This window comes from Condylura cristata, unplaced genomic scaffold (assembly GCF_000260355.1).
Source record: "Condylura cristata isolate star-nosed mole 26May11 unplaced genomic scaffold, ConCri1.0 scaffold00001, whole genome shotgun sequence".
NCBI classification, from domain to species: Eukaryota; Metazoa; Chordata; class Mammalia; order Eulipotyphla; family Talpidae; genus Condylura; species Condylura cristata.
Window position 1 is genome coordinate 63,061,072 of NW_004567102.1, and position 17,746 is coordinate 63,078,817.

Sequence of the window (17,746 nt, forward strand, 5' to 3'; positions counted from 1 at the left end):
ACTTGAACAGTAGACTTGCTGAAGTATATTTGGTTATTTTAAACTCTACACGTACTCTTGACCACTAGGAGGTACAATTGTGATATTTAAGTTCCTACATAGTTCCTGTACGAAACTGAAGTCTATTCTCCGAGCTGGCGACAAAACTCCTTGTAGTCACTAAAGTAAAAAACTGACCCCTCCAAATCCTGTCCTTTTTCGAAAGCCATGTCCTGAAAAATCATTCTGGAGGGACTGAAATGATGATTTTATAACATGCAAAAATCTCTTCCTAGACAAACGTTTTACTGCCCCGAAACTTGTATTTGCTTTATTATTTTCTTAAAGCTGCTCTTTTAAAATTTAACATCTATGTATCTCTCTGATTCGGTTTTTGTCTTTCCCCATCACATGAATATTAAATCAATTAAACATTTTGCTAAAAAAAAAAAAAGGATAGATTGTCCCAGTGGAGAGCATTTCTTGAAGAGTTGGCACAAAACAAATGCTCTTTAAATGTGAGTGGTGAAGGGTTACCTGTGCTTAATAGGCAGCGAATAGATAATATTGTGGAGATTTCTTCTTATTTGGGACTTGGGCGCCCGGTTAACAGAGCTGAGGAGGCATGGTGTAAGACAGCTGCTCCCGGATCCCATTAAACCCTTCAGACCCGCTGTTTCCACTATCTTTGTTTTCTTTTTTAGACAGTACTAATATATGGGCTGTGGCTTCACTTCTCTGCAGCACGTACCAGATATGGCCAGGAAATGATGCAATTAGCAAAGGAGTTAAGACACCTTACAGCCTGCTCTCAGTCCAGAAACCTTCATGAAACAGTAGCAAAAGGCAACGGATGTTGCTCAGCACAGCTGGACAAATGTAACCCAAGAGAGAGCTTTCCGCTGCGAGATGGAAGGAGGCTTAAGTAAAACAGATATAAATTTATAATGAACTTGTTCACATCCGGCGCCACTGTGAATTACAACCCTCATGCATCAACACAGAATTTAGGTGCTTGAATATTGCTTCTTGTTTTCAACAACTCAGAAGTGGAGCTCATATTATTGGTAAAATTTACGCGAAGTTATTTAATACTATGCCAGCAGAAAGATGAAAAAGTCTTACTAACACTACTAAATAAAGAAAAAATCACCAGAGGAAATTCTAACTTTAGTCTTCCTCAATTGCAGGAATTTTAGGAAACCAGTGCAGTAGGTGGAGCTCTTACCTCTCACCTCTCAATTGGGGGTTCTTACCAGCTCTATAACTCTAAAGAAAAACTAAACTAAAACTCTAAAGAAAAAAACCATTATTTATTTATTTACATAATTCTTCATTTTGTGCATTTTAATATTCTATAATTAGCAGAACTATTCATTTACTTGAAGCAAACCAGCAACAACTAACACTTAAAAATAAGATGAATTTTAATAAAATAAAACAGAATTATAATAACATAAAACAGATTATTTTTGGAATGATTTAAATGTCAATAGGTATAGTCACAATGTTATATAAAAAGCACAAAAGGGCACAGTGCGAAACACCATTTCTCAATAAGCCCCCCAATTTCTCTCTCTCTCTCTCTTTTTTTTTTTTTTTGCCAGAAATAGGGTATTAACCAGCCTCTTCTGCATACTTGTGGAATTGTCTTTAAATATACAAACAGGTATTTCTTTCTTTCTCCCATAATTTATTTTGAAATTCAGACCTGTAGAAAATTGCACATGAAGGCCGGTGAGCACATGTTTACCTTCATCTAGATCCCTGACACCCACTTAGTAGAATCAATCATCTGGCTATTGCAAGTTGAAAGGTGACTCTAATGAATTTGAATGTTCTATTAGTGTTGAATGCATACTGGATTTTTTTTTTTAAGATTTATTTATTTGAGCATACAGAACTGGGATACAGGCCAAAGGCCCAGGGGCGGTGAGAGGCTTCACCAGAAGACAGAGTGGGGAATAGAACAGGCAGATCGACGAAGTACACTGCTGAGGGGAGCAGTGGGCGGGTCAGGAGAGGTCTGCCACGCCCTGTGGTCACCTACGGAGCAGGTGGGAATCGAACTGATGTAGAACTGGCTTTAGATTCTCAGTGCTGTGCTTTAACCCGCTGCGCCACCAGGGAGGGCCCGCATACTGGATTTTTAAGCCTTAATATAAAAATACATATATATAAAACATTTCACTAATAGTTTTTGTTCTGCTTACATTTGAAGTGATAATTGAACGTATATTCAGTTTCAATGTTATTTAAAATGCATTTCACTTTCTTTTTACATTTTTTAATTTAGCTACTAGAATACTTACATGGCTTGCATCATATTTCTACTTTACAGTATTGATCTAGATTCACCAGTTGTTAACATTTTGCCATTTCTTACTCTAGCTGTTCTTTTCTGGACAATTTGAATTTATTTGCAAACATCTTGATACTTTATTTCTAAATATATATATTCTAAGTAACTGTTTAGGAAATTAAATTTTTTAAGTTCATTTCTTTTTTTTAAGATTTATTTATTTTGCATAAAGAATTGTGGTGCAAGCCAGAGGTGCAGGGGCGATAAAACGATTCACCAGAGACAGTGTGGGGAGCAGAACAGGCAGACTGACAAGTACACTGCAGAGGGGAGCAGCTGGCGAGACAGGAGAGGTCTGCTGCACCATGTGGGTCACCTCCGGGGTAGGGGATGAAACTCACATTGAAGCGGCTGTGGCTAGGTTGCAGTGTTGTCCTTTAACCAGGTGCTCCACCAGGGAGGGCCCAGGAAATTCAAATTTAATACTAAAGTATTATGTATTATTGTATAGTCAATAATCAACTTTTGCTATTATCTCAATAACACTTTTTATCCTTTTCTTTTTATCCAGGAGCCACTCAACAATCACACATTGCATTTAGTTCTGTAGTCTCCTTCCTTTAATATAGAAAAATAGTTCCCCAGTTTTCTTTCTTTCTTTCTTTCTTTTTACAATATTGGTTTATTTTTGAATATGGCGGGACAGTTGTTTCACAAGATCTCTCAGGTTAGCCAAGTGTTTCTTTTTGTAGGAAATAAACATTAAGTGATGTATCCTCAGAACTTTATACCAGAATTCATATAATGCGAATGCATTGCATTATCACTAGTGGTAAATGTGATCGGTAAAATAATAGTTCTGAGGCTGAGTATGTTAATTATCCCGTCAAAGGAAATGTGCAGTTGTGATTAAATTGAGGGCTCTGGGAGGGAGAAGATTTTCTGGGTGGGCCCCAGATCATCACAAGGGTGCTAATAAGTCAAGGAGGGATCAAAGTGATTAGGGTCCCATGATCTAAGAAAGTCTCCACCTACATTTGCTAACATTAAACTCGGAGGAGGGGATCATGAACCAGAGAATGCAGATTGCTTTCAGAAGGTGGAAAAGGATTCTCCTTTCTCCAGAAAGAAGTTAGTCTTGCCAACACCTAGATTTTAGACCACTGAGAAGTCTGTTAGACTTCTGGAATAGAGTGTTGTAAGATAATACATTTGTGTTAATCTTTTTTAAAAAAAATAATTATTTATGCATATAGAACTGGGGTACAGGCTAGAGGTGCAGGGACAGAGAGAAGATTCCCAGAGACAGACTGAGGAGCAGAACAGGCAGACTGAGGAAGTACACTACTGAGGGGAGCAGAGGGCAGGTCAGGAAAGGTCTGCCACACCACGTGGGTCACCTCCTTTGCCCTGATGGAATTCATGCTGCAGTGGCTACAGATAGCTTCATCTTGTTGTGTTTTTAACCCTTAGTGCCCCCAGGGAGATCCCATTTAAGATTCATAGTATCTTCAGACACTAAGTTTGTGCTAATTTTTCATAGCAGTAGGAAATTAGTTACATTTGACCATGTATTTAACTTATCTGCCATATTTCTCCAGTAAAGCTATCTTTTAACACTTATAATCCATAGCTATCAAAAAAGAAATCAAAGTAATGCTTTGAAAATATCTTTTCTGCTTTTCAGCAAACTTTAATCCCAAGGTTGACTGAATTAATTGTTGCTTTGGTGGTGACAAAATGGTGATTTTATAAAAAGTAAATGATTGAGGTACATTAGGACCCACCCCATCAAATACTATAATAGTAGTGAACTCACCACCAAATTACCCATATTCCATCACCAAAATACTGATAGTTTAATTGTCTCATTCTCGTTTATTTTTCAATTTGATTTCAACTTCACTCAGTTATTCTTCTTGTTCAGTGACTGAATAATTATTCATTGACTATCTAACACATATTACACACTCTGCTAAGTACCAAGGGCATCTAAGACCCCTGTCTTAAAGCTTAGACTGGTGGGTTCATATCAACAAGCAATTACAATATAATAGAGTGGTGGATGAGAAAGAAATATATGTATATGAACAAGTATTAATTCAACATACTTATTTAATAGATTAAAAACACACCTCAATCACAAAAACTTTGCTAGGGGGAATGTAATATGGTACAGCAATTCTGGAAAACATTTGGCAGTTTCTTATAAAACTAAATATGCACTTACCATATGACCCAGAAATTTGTATTGTTGGGTATTTACCCCAGAGAAATGGAAACTGATGTTCATACAAATTGTGCACACAAATATTTATAGCAGCTTTATTCATAATAGACCCAAACTGGAAACAACAAAAATATCTTCCAATGGATTAGTGGTAAAACTGTGGTACATATATACCCCAGAATATTTATCAGCAAAAAAGAACCAACTGTTGATATATATATCAACAACTGGGAGGGATCCCTAGAAAATATGATGAATGGGATTAAAAAAAAATAAGTCAGTTTAAAAGACTATTCATGATTTCATTTATATGGAAATTTTGAAATTACAGAGATAGGAAAATATTAGTAATTGACAGGAATTAGAGATGTTCAGGATTAGGCTGTGTGTACCTTACACTGATAGAACAGTTCTGTATCTGGGGATGATGGTACAATAATGTATACAGGTGGTAAAATTGTGCAGAAACATACAGACCAGAGTATTATGGCAAACTGGTGAGATCTGAAAAAGCACTAAAGATTGTACCAGTGTTACTTTTCTGCTTTCATATTGTACTTTAATATGCATGATGTTACCTTTGGGGGGGAATCTGAAGATAACCTGGGACTTCCCTGTATATTTTTTACACTTTTTGTGAATCTATAGTTATTTCCATCAGAAACTCCCTTTTCATTTTTACTGTAACTTTCTTTCACACAATATATCCAAAATACCCCCACCCCACCACTTAATGTCACTTGAAATTTAGGGACTCATTTCAGAATTTTACATTCTATCTTAGCCTAGTGTCTTAGCAGCAGTTTATTTGAAAACGTTTATTAGAATGTAAAAAAAAAAAATCTGTAATGAACTCTCATGGAGTTCACAAGAGAAAAGCAAAAAGGAAGTCTGTGACAAAAGGATGGAAACAGGTGAACTATTGTAACTCAAGGGACATTTCCTACAGAACTTACATTCTAAGACAGAACTCCATTTACATTTTATTAAAGAGCAAGCAACTGTCCAGTTCTCAGTAAGTGACTTCATCCTGTCATTATATACAACAACATATAAATACGCTTTCCTTTAATTGAGATAGTCTGAATTTGGAGCAAATGATCATCAGTAATACTGGCTACCTTTTGAAAATAAACTAGGGCTCTAGTTCAGTCAGAAACCTTGGGGTGGCCAGGTCAGGAATCCAGTGCTTCCTGGAACAAGGCATACATTTCCTGCCCAGCTGCTCAGTGAGGCTCCAGATTGCTTTTCAAAAAATCTTAGCAGTGTTATCACAGTTTGTAGTGCTAGGGAACATGTCTTTTCTTTGCTATTTTTAAAAAAATTAACAGAAAATTTCAAAATGATGCCAGCACTTGTCAAAGATGTGTGTGTAGCTTAGTTCCTCTGGAAATCCCAAACCATGTTCTTTATATTTTAGAAGTCTGATTTTCCTCTGAAAATGATTTGCACATAATGCAAAGACTAAAGAAAAGTTCACATTCAAACTAAAAAGATGTAAATTTGAGATTCGTTACACATCCTCTGCAGAATTGGGTGGTTACTTCCTATTTGGCAAGGTAGTACACATGACCACGTGCAAATGAAATTCCCAAGTTAAAAGTGTTTGCTCTGCTTTCCTTGAGAGGCTGTTACAGCACAAACAGAATTAACAAGCCAGAGGCAGCAGCAGCTATCTCGGTGCTTTTGTGTTTGGTCTTCGCCACGCCAATGTTAAGAGACCAGCACAGGCTGTGTGTTAAGGGCAAATCTCACGATCAGATGGCCCCAGTCATCCGTGAAGAGTTCATCATGGGATCTTAGAGGGAACAGCACCCAAGTGGGCTTAGGGCCCCAATAGGCAATGACTAAAGCAAATCCTCCCAACTAAGGCTCTCTCTGGTGTCTGCCCCGAGTTGGCCTGGAGGGCCCAAATGCTACTCCCCTGTAGCTGTAATGATAGCAATTTGGCAGTATACAGGATGCTGCACGTGGATGTGAGCTCAGGGGAATGAGATGGGGGGTGGAAGTGGGATGGGGGTGGGGGGCTGTGCGAAATGCTACGCCAGAGCAGACAGATGGATGAATTTATTGTGGTCAGTGGTCCTAGACTGGAAGCTTTAAAGCTCAAGGAGCTCTATCTGCAGCTCGCTTCTCAAAGCCTTACTTCCCCACCAAGAGCGAGGTCCCCACCTGGCCAGCTGCGGACTGCGGGCCCGGGGAAGGTAAGCTGACTCTCCAAAGCTCTGACGCCGGATTGCCGGTGGGCGAGGAGCTCACCGTGGGGAGGCGTCACAAAAGGCCGAGGCCTGCAGAGGCCGCGCGCGCAGCTCTCCGGGGCGGAGCCGCGGGGCCGGGGCTGGGGCTGCGCGGGGCCGCAGAGGCTGCAGCTGCTGGGGTGGCGTGATCACCCAGCTCCGAGGTCCTCGGGGTGCGGAGGATGCGTCAGCTGCAGCCCGAGTCGCGGTGCCCGGCCGCCGACCTCCCCGGCCCCCGCCGCGGCGGAGGCGCGCTGAGCGTGGCGCGGGCCGGGCGGAGCTAGAGGCGGGCGTCTGCATCGCGTCGTGCCACTAGCAGCTCCCGCTTCAGCAGGGCCGGGGATCCTGTCGCGGGCCGATGCCCTGACCGCGGGCGCGGCTGCTGGGTTGGCGACGCGCGCTGCGTAGGGAGAGGCCCGCGGAGCCCCGGCGGCCGCCGTCTTCTCAGGCTCTGGACGCTGGTCTCTAGAGGCGCACGCCCGAGCGCTCTTGCCTCCTCCCCTTGCTCCACCTCGGCGTTCGGTCCTCCCCCACCCCTCCTTCCACCCACCCTGGAGGATGCGCTCCCTCGCGCGGAGCTGCAGAGGCCACCGCTTCCAGAAATGCGTGCGCCGGATCCCCTTCTCCGGGACCCGAGGAGCAGGCACCCCCGCCCTGTAGGTAGGTGAAAGAGGCGGGGACCCGCCTTCCCCGCCGCCCGCTGCTGCTGCTGCAGCCGCCGGGGAGAGGTCGGGGCCGGGGTCTAGGACCCGCCAAACTTGCCTCCCCTTGGGGCTCGGCGTGGCGGTTGGAGGTGTGCTAATGGCGCTGGGCGCAGCCCCTCGTTAACCTGACAACCTCTCTTTGAGATCCGGAGGCCGAGTTGTAGCGAAGGAGAGCCTGACCCTTCCCCGCCCACCCCACGGTGGGGTGGGGTGTGCTCTGTGCGGGCGATCGTGGGGGGCACAGATTGGTATGTGACTTATGGGGCGGGTGCTGGAGGTACCGTTGCATTTTCAGCAGCTCAGGTAGAAATATGTCACCGTGTGTATTTGGGCTGCACTAGCAGATGCATTTTTCCTGTTCTAGCCTAACATGTCACCACGCAAAGCGTTATATTAGTGGCATATAAAAGTCGAGGGGGGACGGGGTGGACTGTAATTCATAGCTAGCTGCTATATAAATCTGTGGCACAAACCTGAAATTAACATTTTAGGGTCAGTTAGAGAGGGTCCTCCTAGAAATCAAATTGCAGCAGAGATAGATGAAATTGGGATGGTCTGTGTCTGCCTATTTAGGAGCCTCCAGCTTGGATGAAGGGATGTGGTGAGTGGCAAGTTTGATACAGGTGTTGGGAGTTGAGAATCTGCTGGAAGGATGCATGGAGTTGGCCAGCAGAGGCAGCCTTGTGTGCAACCTAACTTCAAAGCGGTGGTCGGGTTTGCATTTCTGAGAACCTGGGTATTAGTATTTTTCTTCCTCTGTTGTAAACTTTATACACCAGAGCTTTTGACAAGATTCCCTCTCCACAGGCTGTCTTTAAAAATTTTATATTAAGGAATAAAGGTTTAGAGGTTTGAAAAGTGGATCAGTTTTATATTAATGTGTTAATAAGGTTGAGAGCTTTGGGAAATGACTGTTAACTCCAGGACTTAGTCTTCTTGTTCAATCCCATTTCCGACTACCACCTCCCTCCCCCCTCCCCCTCCCCCCTCCCTCATGCATATTGGGAGCTCATTAGTTTTTTGTTGTATGTGTTTCAAACTTCATCTGAAGATGACAGTTCAGGATTAAAATGCCCTGTCTGTACTGTAGCAATTGCAATTTAACTGAAAGCTAAGAGTTGCATTTTCATATAAATCGGCAAATTCGGCTAACATTTAAGTGTGAATTAAGACATCTTTTAGGATCATGTGCTAGCCTTTTCGAATGCATCAAGTAGTTCTTCCCAAATTCTAATAATCCATGTATCATGTCTTAAGTTTGCAAATTCTCCAGTCTCATTGGTAATCAAACTCATTTTAATTAAATTTTCAACATAACTGTTTAAAAGCACAACTCAAGTTTGAAAGAAAACTAAAGTTATAGCAGAGGTAACAGTGACTTGGTTAATAGGTGACATATTAGCTTGTTTTAAAGTTGAGTTGCTGTGGTTGATCTTCTGATAATGTTTTATTTCACGTCTTTACCGGTTAAAAATAAAGCAGTTTTCAACTGTCTGTCTATCCTAAATGATGTAAAATACATGGTACAGATAGACATTTTAAACTGTGTGAATTTTCTTGGAAGATAGGCATTTCATTTTCCCAGTTTGATAAGCAAGAGATTTGGAAGACTCTGTCCTTTTTCTGCTTTTAAAAGTTGTGTTATATTGGGGTGGGGGGGGAGATAACTATCACATTTCATTTGCATTATTGTTTTTCACACTATGATATTTTCTAGTTTTATTTTTATTCTCTTATCAAGTAAGTCTTATTGGTCAGTGTTAACCTCTTTTCAATGGCTTTGTTTAACAAAATATCTGGGAGTGGTCCACTTATTTATTTTTGGTAATTTTAATACCATTCCATCTTCTTCAATTCCTACTACAGAAAAGATTTACTTTCACAAAACTATAGTAAGCCATGATTTCTTAATATTTGCTCTCTTAATTGCTCTTAATTGCTTGTCTTAATATTGCCTCTTCTAATATTGTGTCTCTATTGGTCTCTTCTTAGATGGGTGAGGAAATAATTCTTTTATGTAAAATGAAGAAGTTACCAGTAGGAAGGAACCGACGAAAAGAACTACTTTGTTGTTATTTATTAAAACAAAATGAATTTCCCATGAAATAAACATGGTTATATTTTACACATCTTAAATTTGTAATCAAGGCTTTTGAGCAATGAATTTGCATTATTCTTTCTTGATCACTTTCAACTTCTCAAAAGAGCCCTCTCCTATGGTTACAATAAACTTTTTTTGTTGCACATAATAAACACTTATTTGTTTATTTGACCGCTAGAAGCTGAACACTTGTAGTAAGCTGGAAGGGCTTGACCTGAACCACACTCAAGTAAGTGCTGTTTTCTAATATCAGAAAGGGAGAGTTATTTTTCTGTGTGTGCATGCTCCCAAAAGTGAGATCGCTTTGTGATTGCAGGACTCACTAACTGGGTCCTGTTTGGTGTGCATCAGCACCCTCTTCCACATTCACCACTGGAATGTGATTTGGAGACCAGGATTTATTCTTGTTCTCCATATCATTTCTACAGTTCTTTTGCTAACACCACTATTCCTTTCTAAGTGTTTACTGTTCTTTTGTTTCTCAACCCATAATTTTTGTTCTTTACATCCATGAGTATTTACTATCCAATATACATATTTTGAAGCCAGAATTATTATGTTTACAAAAAAAGATAGAAAGAAAATTAGTGTAACTCTGGATTTCAAATACTATAGCGACAGGTTGATGGTTGAAGAATAATTGTGCACTAATCTCTCAATGGTTGTATAGAATTTCTTTGTTTCTGCACATGTCAGAGATTGAATTGTTCATAAATTTGATCAGAGGCTTAATTGAGAGAAATGATGCCTGCAGAGGGTTGGCTGAACAAAGACCATGACAGCCTCCATCCTTCCAATTATAGGTGTTAGATCAGAAGTGTGGCCAGATCCTCACAAAGTATGTACTTTTCTTACCTTATTTTGCATCTTTAACACCACTGCAAAACACCACCCCTGCTTAAACTGAGTGATTCTATTAATAACTACAGTCACAAGAAACCTGCAGTTTTGTTATTCAAAAGATGGGGTGAAGATTATAGCCTTCTGCATCTCCGCTTTGAAGACCTATGCAGGAAAGCATCATTCAGTTCTAGATGCCAGAGAAAAGCCAAACTTGCCCTGAAAAAATATGCATACCTTTTTTTCATCTTGCAAAACTTGAATCAGATAAATGATTATACTTCTCTTTCTGATTTGGCAACCAAGAAACAGTCAAATTTGCAACTCAATTTTAATAACCTTACAGAAGCCTATGACTTAGTATTCTAATTTTCCCTTTGGTCTTGTTCTTCTGTTCTGCTGTGGTTTCTGTTCTGCTATGGTTTTTTTTTCTTTCTTTTCTTGATTCTGAAAGGTATCTAATTATAGCTTCCCAATTCATTGAAACTATTTTTTAAAGCTGACTCAATCCTTTGTTGAACAAAACAAAATATAAAACAAAATCAAACTAGTAGAAACATTTGCAGAATTGATTTCTGGATACAGTATGTTTTTTATTAAGAAGTTTAAAAAGTTACATTATTATGTTTTGAATAAGTATTGGAAATTTAGTATGCTAAAAATTATATAGTCAAATGGAAAACAATGTTACATAGTTTTGCAAAGTGAAACCACCTATTTTGTAACTGTTAAATTTATGTCCATTTATCAGTAATTTAAAATTGGTAAAACCATTCCATTTATGTGAGTTATTTATGGAAATGCCTCCCTTATATGCTATATTAGGCTTAACATGAAATGTATTAGATATAATAAGAAAAAGTCATTTTTACACAAATGATTTCCCTGGACACTCATCACACTGGAACTCATATCTGACCTCTTTCACCTCAGTGATTTATTAGATTCATCTTTATTTTAATAAATCAGATAAAATTCTTTCAGTCTGTTTACCATGAAATGTAAAAGATTGAATTTCCTGAGTTAATTGATCAGACTCTACTCATTTCAGTGTTTTGACAACTACCTCTTGGATGAACTTAACCAGAACTTAAATAGTTTTATCTACTGGATGCCAAACTCAGTTTGATAAATGAATCACCCGATTCAACAGGGAAATTGACCCTTCTAGAGAGTCAGTCTCAAGGTATCAATCCAGGAGCATTTGGGGGAAAAAAATTTAATTCAGAATTGTATCTTGAAACATCGGGGTAGGGTGATTTGAAGGAAGACTTGAGCAGGTTTTTATATAGAGACTTATCATTTCATTAACCTTCATGTCTTAAAATTTTTGGATTCATGTGTTTCAAAAGGTACAAGTGGTTTACAGTGAAAAGACTCCCTTTTGCCCTCTCTTCCTCGTCACCTACTTATCCACAGGTAGTAAGTATCACCAGTTAATAGAGAATCTTTCAGTGACATTTTATGCATATAGAAACAAACACGAACATTCATCCTGTTCATTTTTCTCCTCACCACGTCTCTGTTCGCATTTCTCCATTCCATTGCCTTTTTTGTATTAAATGCGTTGGACTCTGCCTGCATTTTACTTTCTTCTACATTTCAGCAGTCCACCTCTCACCTAATCTTCCCTCTAAGCTCTCCTCTTCAAACTTTCTAAAGGATTGTCATCACACCCAGGGAGTAATCCAGCTGGAATGTCAGCCTGGTCTCTTGGACCTTACTTATCATGTCTCTTCCCCCTCCCCTGCCTGTCATGCATTTGACACATAGTTGTTCTTAGCTAATTCCCTTCCTCCCTCCCCTGCTAATCATGGACCCTTTGAAAGATGTGATGACTATTGTGGATCTGATCATAATCATATACATTTTCCCTACACCTGCTTGTTTATGGCCCCCATTAAGAATCTCTATTTTATGGCCCTCCCTGGTGGTGCACCAGGTTAAATCACAGCACTAAGAAGCTTAAGCTGCGTTTGCATGAGTTCGATCCCCGCCTGCCCCGGAGGAGATCCACCTGGCACCGCAGACTTCTCCTGACCTGCCTGCTGCTCCCCTCAGCACTGTACTTCGTCGATCTGCCTGTTCTGCTCCCCACTCTGTCTCTGGTGAATCCTCTCACCCTCCGTATCTCTGGCCTGTACCCCAGTTCTGTATGAATAAATAAATAAATAAATCTTTAAAAATAACCTCTATTTTAGTAAAAAAAAAAAAAAGCTAATCGGTACTTCCAACACAGGCATATGATTTTTCTTCTTGCTATTCCTACTTCACACAAGTCACACTCAATCCTAGTGTCTATCCAAGGGCATTTTTCCTTGAAGTTCTATCAATTATTAGAATCTTGTATGTGTAATTTTGCATCCCAACCAGATTTGCATAGAGAAACAGACTTTTCTGAAAATAGAAAAATTCACTTTGGGATAGCATATTAAGACTGGTTAAAAAAAACAAACAAACCTGAGTGTGAAGCCCTTACTTAGCCATTCATTCATCCCTCTCTTACCCTAGCCCCCTCAGTAGAACAAGTCCTTATCTTTTTCTTTAGTAGCTCTGCCTTTTCTAAGTCTGGCTCAAATATTATGGTAACACACATTAAAAATAACTGACATATTTGTTATGACACTTATTTGGAAAGTGTCTTTTATGTTCTCCTCTCTTGAATTTGCCTTTATAGTTGGTACACAGAAGGGGTAGAATCCTCCAAATAGCGTGTTGTCAAAGTTTAATAGAAGAGAAAAGTTTACTCTGAAAAAAAATCAAAAGTAAACATCAACCCAGGTAGATGACATGAACTGTCTGACCCCTAAGTATATGAGCATATTTTTATTTCCAAGCAAATAATCAGAGGGTGTGTTAGATATTTAGTTTTATTACAGAGGATCTGGTATGGGGTAATTTGCTCTTCACTGATTAACAGGGGGGTTAGAGAGTAAGAACTTAATAGTATTTGTTCAGCAAATACTATTCACTCAGAATCCTCTGACCACTGGATGTTTCTGACCACTAACCTGGTATGCTGTGCAGAACAGAAAAAGCTCAAGAAACAGCTCTCAGGGCATTTGAGATTCTGCAAGATCTTTCATTTTCCTTCTGTAATTCTGACCTCAACTAAGCAAATTAAGCAAAACAGATCTACTGATTTGTTTCTCCAAATGTTGATACCAGGAATTGAGGGTGTCTTGAGAGGCAGTAATGAATAGTCTAGCCATTGGGTAAGTATAGGTCCTGTTATATGATGTAATCTCAGTTTCAGGCTTATAGACTCAACCCTCATATTCCTGGGTGTTTCCAGCTGAGTCCTCAGCCATAGGTCCTAGTGACCACTACTTATTTGAGGACCCCACTGAAACAGCTAGTTAACAACCCTCTTGATATCTGGAATCACAGCACTTTGTAGTTTCAATTTCACATGCCTTAACTGTAAAAAAACATTTGGTAAGGGATTGTTTTTACTCTTTCTGGTTGCTATAACAAAATACCATCCACTGGGTGACTTAATAACAGAAAATTTGTTAATTATTTCTTACAGTTCTGGGGGTTAGCAGTCCAGAATCTGAGTGCTATGAGGCCCTCTTTTGCGTTGCTGGCTGCTGACTTCATAATATCCTTTCCCAGTGGAAGTAGCTATGGATCTTTCTGGAGCCTCTTTTATGAGAACACTAATTCCAAACCTTTATGGCTCAATATCTTCCCAAATTTCCTACCTACAAGCATCCTCTTGGGCTGTTCCGTTTTTAACATTAGGTTAAGGAGGAAGACAAACATTCAGTCTACATCAGGAATAAAAAAAACTCACAAAACAGGAACTACAAAATGCCAAGACCTATAAAAAATTCAACCTCATTTCCTCTAAGAGATACAGATTATGATTAGATTTTTGAGTTTGAGGTCTTACCCCTTTTTGGCAGGTGGTATGGGGTGTGATGGGTATTCCTTGAGGTGGAGAGCAGTTTAGCATGTAGACTGCTTTAGCCCCAGATTTCTAAGAGTACAACCTAAGGAAACTGGAGATGAGGTTTCAGTGTTGAGCACACTGTCTCTGGGAGGCAGCTGGATGGTAGCCCCATTAAGAGTAAGGGTACTGGAGCCAATATCTTACTTGGAGTCTTGTCTTATCACTAACCAGCTGTGTGAACTTAGGCAAGTTAATTTCTTCTTTTTCATCTGTAAAGTGATGTTAACAATAGCATCCACCCCCCACATTGCTTTAAAAATTAGATACAATAGTATATGTAAAGTATTTGAAAACCTGACTTTCACAAAATAAACAACTATATAAATATTAAGACATTATCAAGTGTGATTTGTGAAAATATGAGACAAATTCAACACTAATGTCATTTTTAAAGTGATAGTATACTAAGTTAAATGTAAAAGATATTCTCGTTTTAAAATGTAGCTGCATAGAAGAAAAGATCAAAAAGACAAAATATTAAAGCTTTTTCCCTATTGATGGGGTCATAGTTAATCTCTATTTTTTCATTGTTGTTATCTGTATGATTTGGGTAATAATTAGAAATTATTAAAATATAAGAGTCTTATATTCTAGACTTTTCTTTACAAATACATATTCATTTTAACATCTTTACTTTCTCTTCCTCCTTTCAGTTTCTAATATTTCACTTCCTCAACATCTTCGCCCACATACCATCTGCTTGGTTGTTTCTTGCATTTGGCTTGCTTGCTTTGTATATAAGTCAGCCTCAAGGCTAGTTCTTCAAGAATAAGTAGACCACGTGAAATGATTTGTGAGCATTTAGCTATATTGGCTTTTTCTTGAAAGTTTCAGCCAGAAAACACTGCTTACATGATGATGGTGCTGTATCCTGTCCAGATTTCAGACACCCAGCTCTATCTCCCACTCCCTACTCACATCTGACCTGGGGTCAGAATCCTAGTACCTGCCCACGTGAGGTTGATCTCTGCCCTCAGACTCAGCCAGCTCTATCTGAAACTCCCTTTCACAATTCTTTTAAAGTCAGTCTTCTGTACCAGGTTAATACTTAATTCCATGAACACTTTCCAAGACAACTGTTCTATCCCTAATTTTGTTCTTTAGGCACTTCACTATTTTTTACCATAAATTAAATATTAGCTGGCTTTATGGCTGAGGTGTTCTTAATGTGAGCTGCCCTCAGGTTTCCTGCACAGTGCCACACACATATGTGCCTGTAGGACACATGATGTTCTTATGTGGAGAACATTCTTAAGAGATGATTTTGAGTTTTCTGTTTCACACTCCCCTTTGCCCATTCTTGTCTTTATTTATTTGCAAAATCAGAATGTTAATGGCATTTGGATCTCTGTCTTACAGACTTACAGATAGTTCCTGAAAGCCTGACAACTGATTTTTAAGTCTGAAAACTAAAGTGTTCTGTTGAAAGAATACCATATTAGCAAATGCATTTGCAGTTGGGGGGTTCATAATATACACATTGATTCTAGTTGTAAAGATGACTCAGTTCTAAAATATTGCTTGTTTGACCAGAACAATTTCATGAATCTTCCAGGAAATGTGTTTAAAATGCATACATATGTTAGGTTCTCATAGATTCTTGCACGTTGTAAAAAAAACTAAATCCTAGGAAATGTTTTCGCACGTCTGCTCTTATAATCTGGACCAGTGATTTCCAAACTTGGGGTTGATGTATCCCAAAAGAGTACAGGGAGAAATTGTTAAAATGCCTCTATCATATTTTCTTGATTTCTGTTTATAAAACACAAATTTGTTATAATTAGTGCATGAGATATTTTTGTAAGTTAAGACATGTATACTAGGATTTTATGGTCAGGTACTTTTATTGATGAAGAATATCTTCAAAATGAAGATCTCTAATCTAGATAAAAAGCAAGATTTTACTGTCCCATTATCTGTAGTCAGCTTTTCTTAGATGTTTAGCCATAAAAATAAAAAATCAAGTTAGTAAACATAAATCTTAATGTTTGTTCTAAACTAGAATTGCAATGTGTGCATGCATATACAACATAATACTTTCTTGTCGTTAGAGTGTAGCCTGGAAGTAATATCAGCATGAAGAGCAGGTTACTAGAAGGTGACACAAGATGACAGAAGTGTGTGGAGAAATGTAGCAGTGTGCATTTGTTAGTCAAAAATTGCTAATGTGTGCCAAAAGTGGCTTCATATATGGTGATGTGATATTCTCAGAATGTTTCAAAAACCATTTTCATGTTAAGGTATTTTCCTTGATGATCAGATCAGTTCCCAGTCCACCTACTTAAGTAAACTGTGCTTGAATAGTCGTCTGTGTACAGATGTTAACTGTGGGAGCTTTCTGCTCTGGTATTATGAGTAATACTTATCCGTTTTCAATTATATGTGCCTCTATTTTACAAGAGAAAGTGGCAGAATAGACATGGTGGGAAAGTAGTAACATTTTGGCACTGTGTCTATTTGGAACAATATTAGTCTATAAAAACTCAAAATAACTGATTAGTTTCCCATGGCTGCCATGACAGGGAACCACAAACTGTATGACTTAAAATAATAGAAATGTGTTGTCTTACAGTTCTGGAGACTAGTAGTCCAAAATCAGGGTGTCAGAAGGGCCACAGTCTCTCTGAAACCTACCTAGGAATCCTTCCTTGCTTCTTCTGACTTCCTGTGACTTTTTGATTGGCTTGTGCAGCCCTTGGTGTGCATTTACATAGCTTTGATCTCTGTTTCTGCCTTCACACTGTGGTCCCCTATGTCTGAATATGGTCACTTTATAAGGACAACAGTTCCTTTGGGCTAGAGGCCCAGCCACTCACCATATTCCATTTCGAGCTCATTAACTAATTACATCTGCAGTGATCCTCTTAACAAATGAAGTCACAGTGTAGGGTGCTGTGGTATAACTTCACTTATCTTTTGGGGGGGGGTGACACAATTCAACCCATAGCAATAAATAATATCCATGTTTATAGATGAATATGCTAAGATGTGCCTAAGTCACCTTGAGTTCTTTTAGCTAAACCACCACAGTGATGCCAATTAGTCATGGCTAAGTGACAACTGCAAGAAAAAGAAGCTTTTCTTGGCTGTTTGTGTTTATTGGCTGTTTCTGTCTCTGGGTTTTGGTAATCTAGGCCTTGATAGAATTATTTACATAGACAGTTATATATACTATGTGGCTTTGATCTTCCTGGTAAAAATCCAGAAAGTAATTTGTGAACCAGGATATTTCTACAGGTGTATTGGCTTTTTGTTGTGATAGTGCTGCATGACAGTCTCCACAACTTAGTGAATTAGAACCACAAATATTTATTTCTCATTCATAAATCTGCAGGTTGACTGTGGTTTGGCTGCTCTTAGCTGGGTTTGGCAAGACTGAGCTGGACTCCAAAGTA

The 17,746-nt window shown here is 39.2% G+C and overlaps 1 protein-coding gene across 1 annotated transcript in view; it reads left to right on the forward strand.

The window, feature by feature from the left end:
- Positions 1-6,863: 6,863 nt before the first annotated feature.
- Positions 6,864-17,746, forward strand: part of NCOA7 (nuclear receptor coactivator 7) — a 130,541-nt gene continuing 119,658 nt past the window's right edge. Inside the window, exon 1 of the mRNA XM_004673830.2 lies at positions 6,864-7,408. The gene's annotated coding sequence lies outside the window, so the exon portion shown is untranslated. The remainder of the gene's footprint in view (positions 7,409-17,746) is intronic.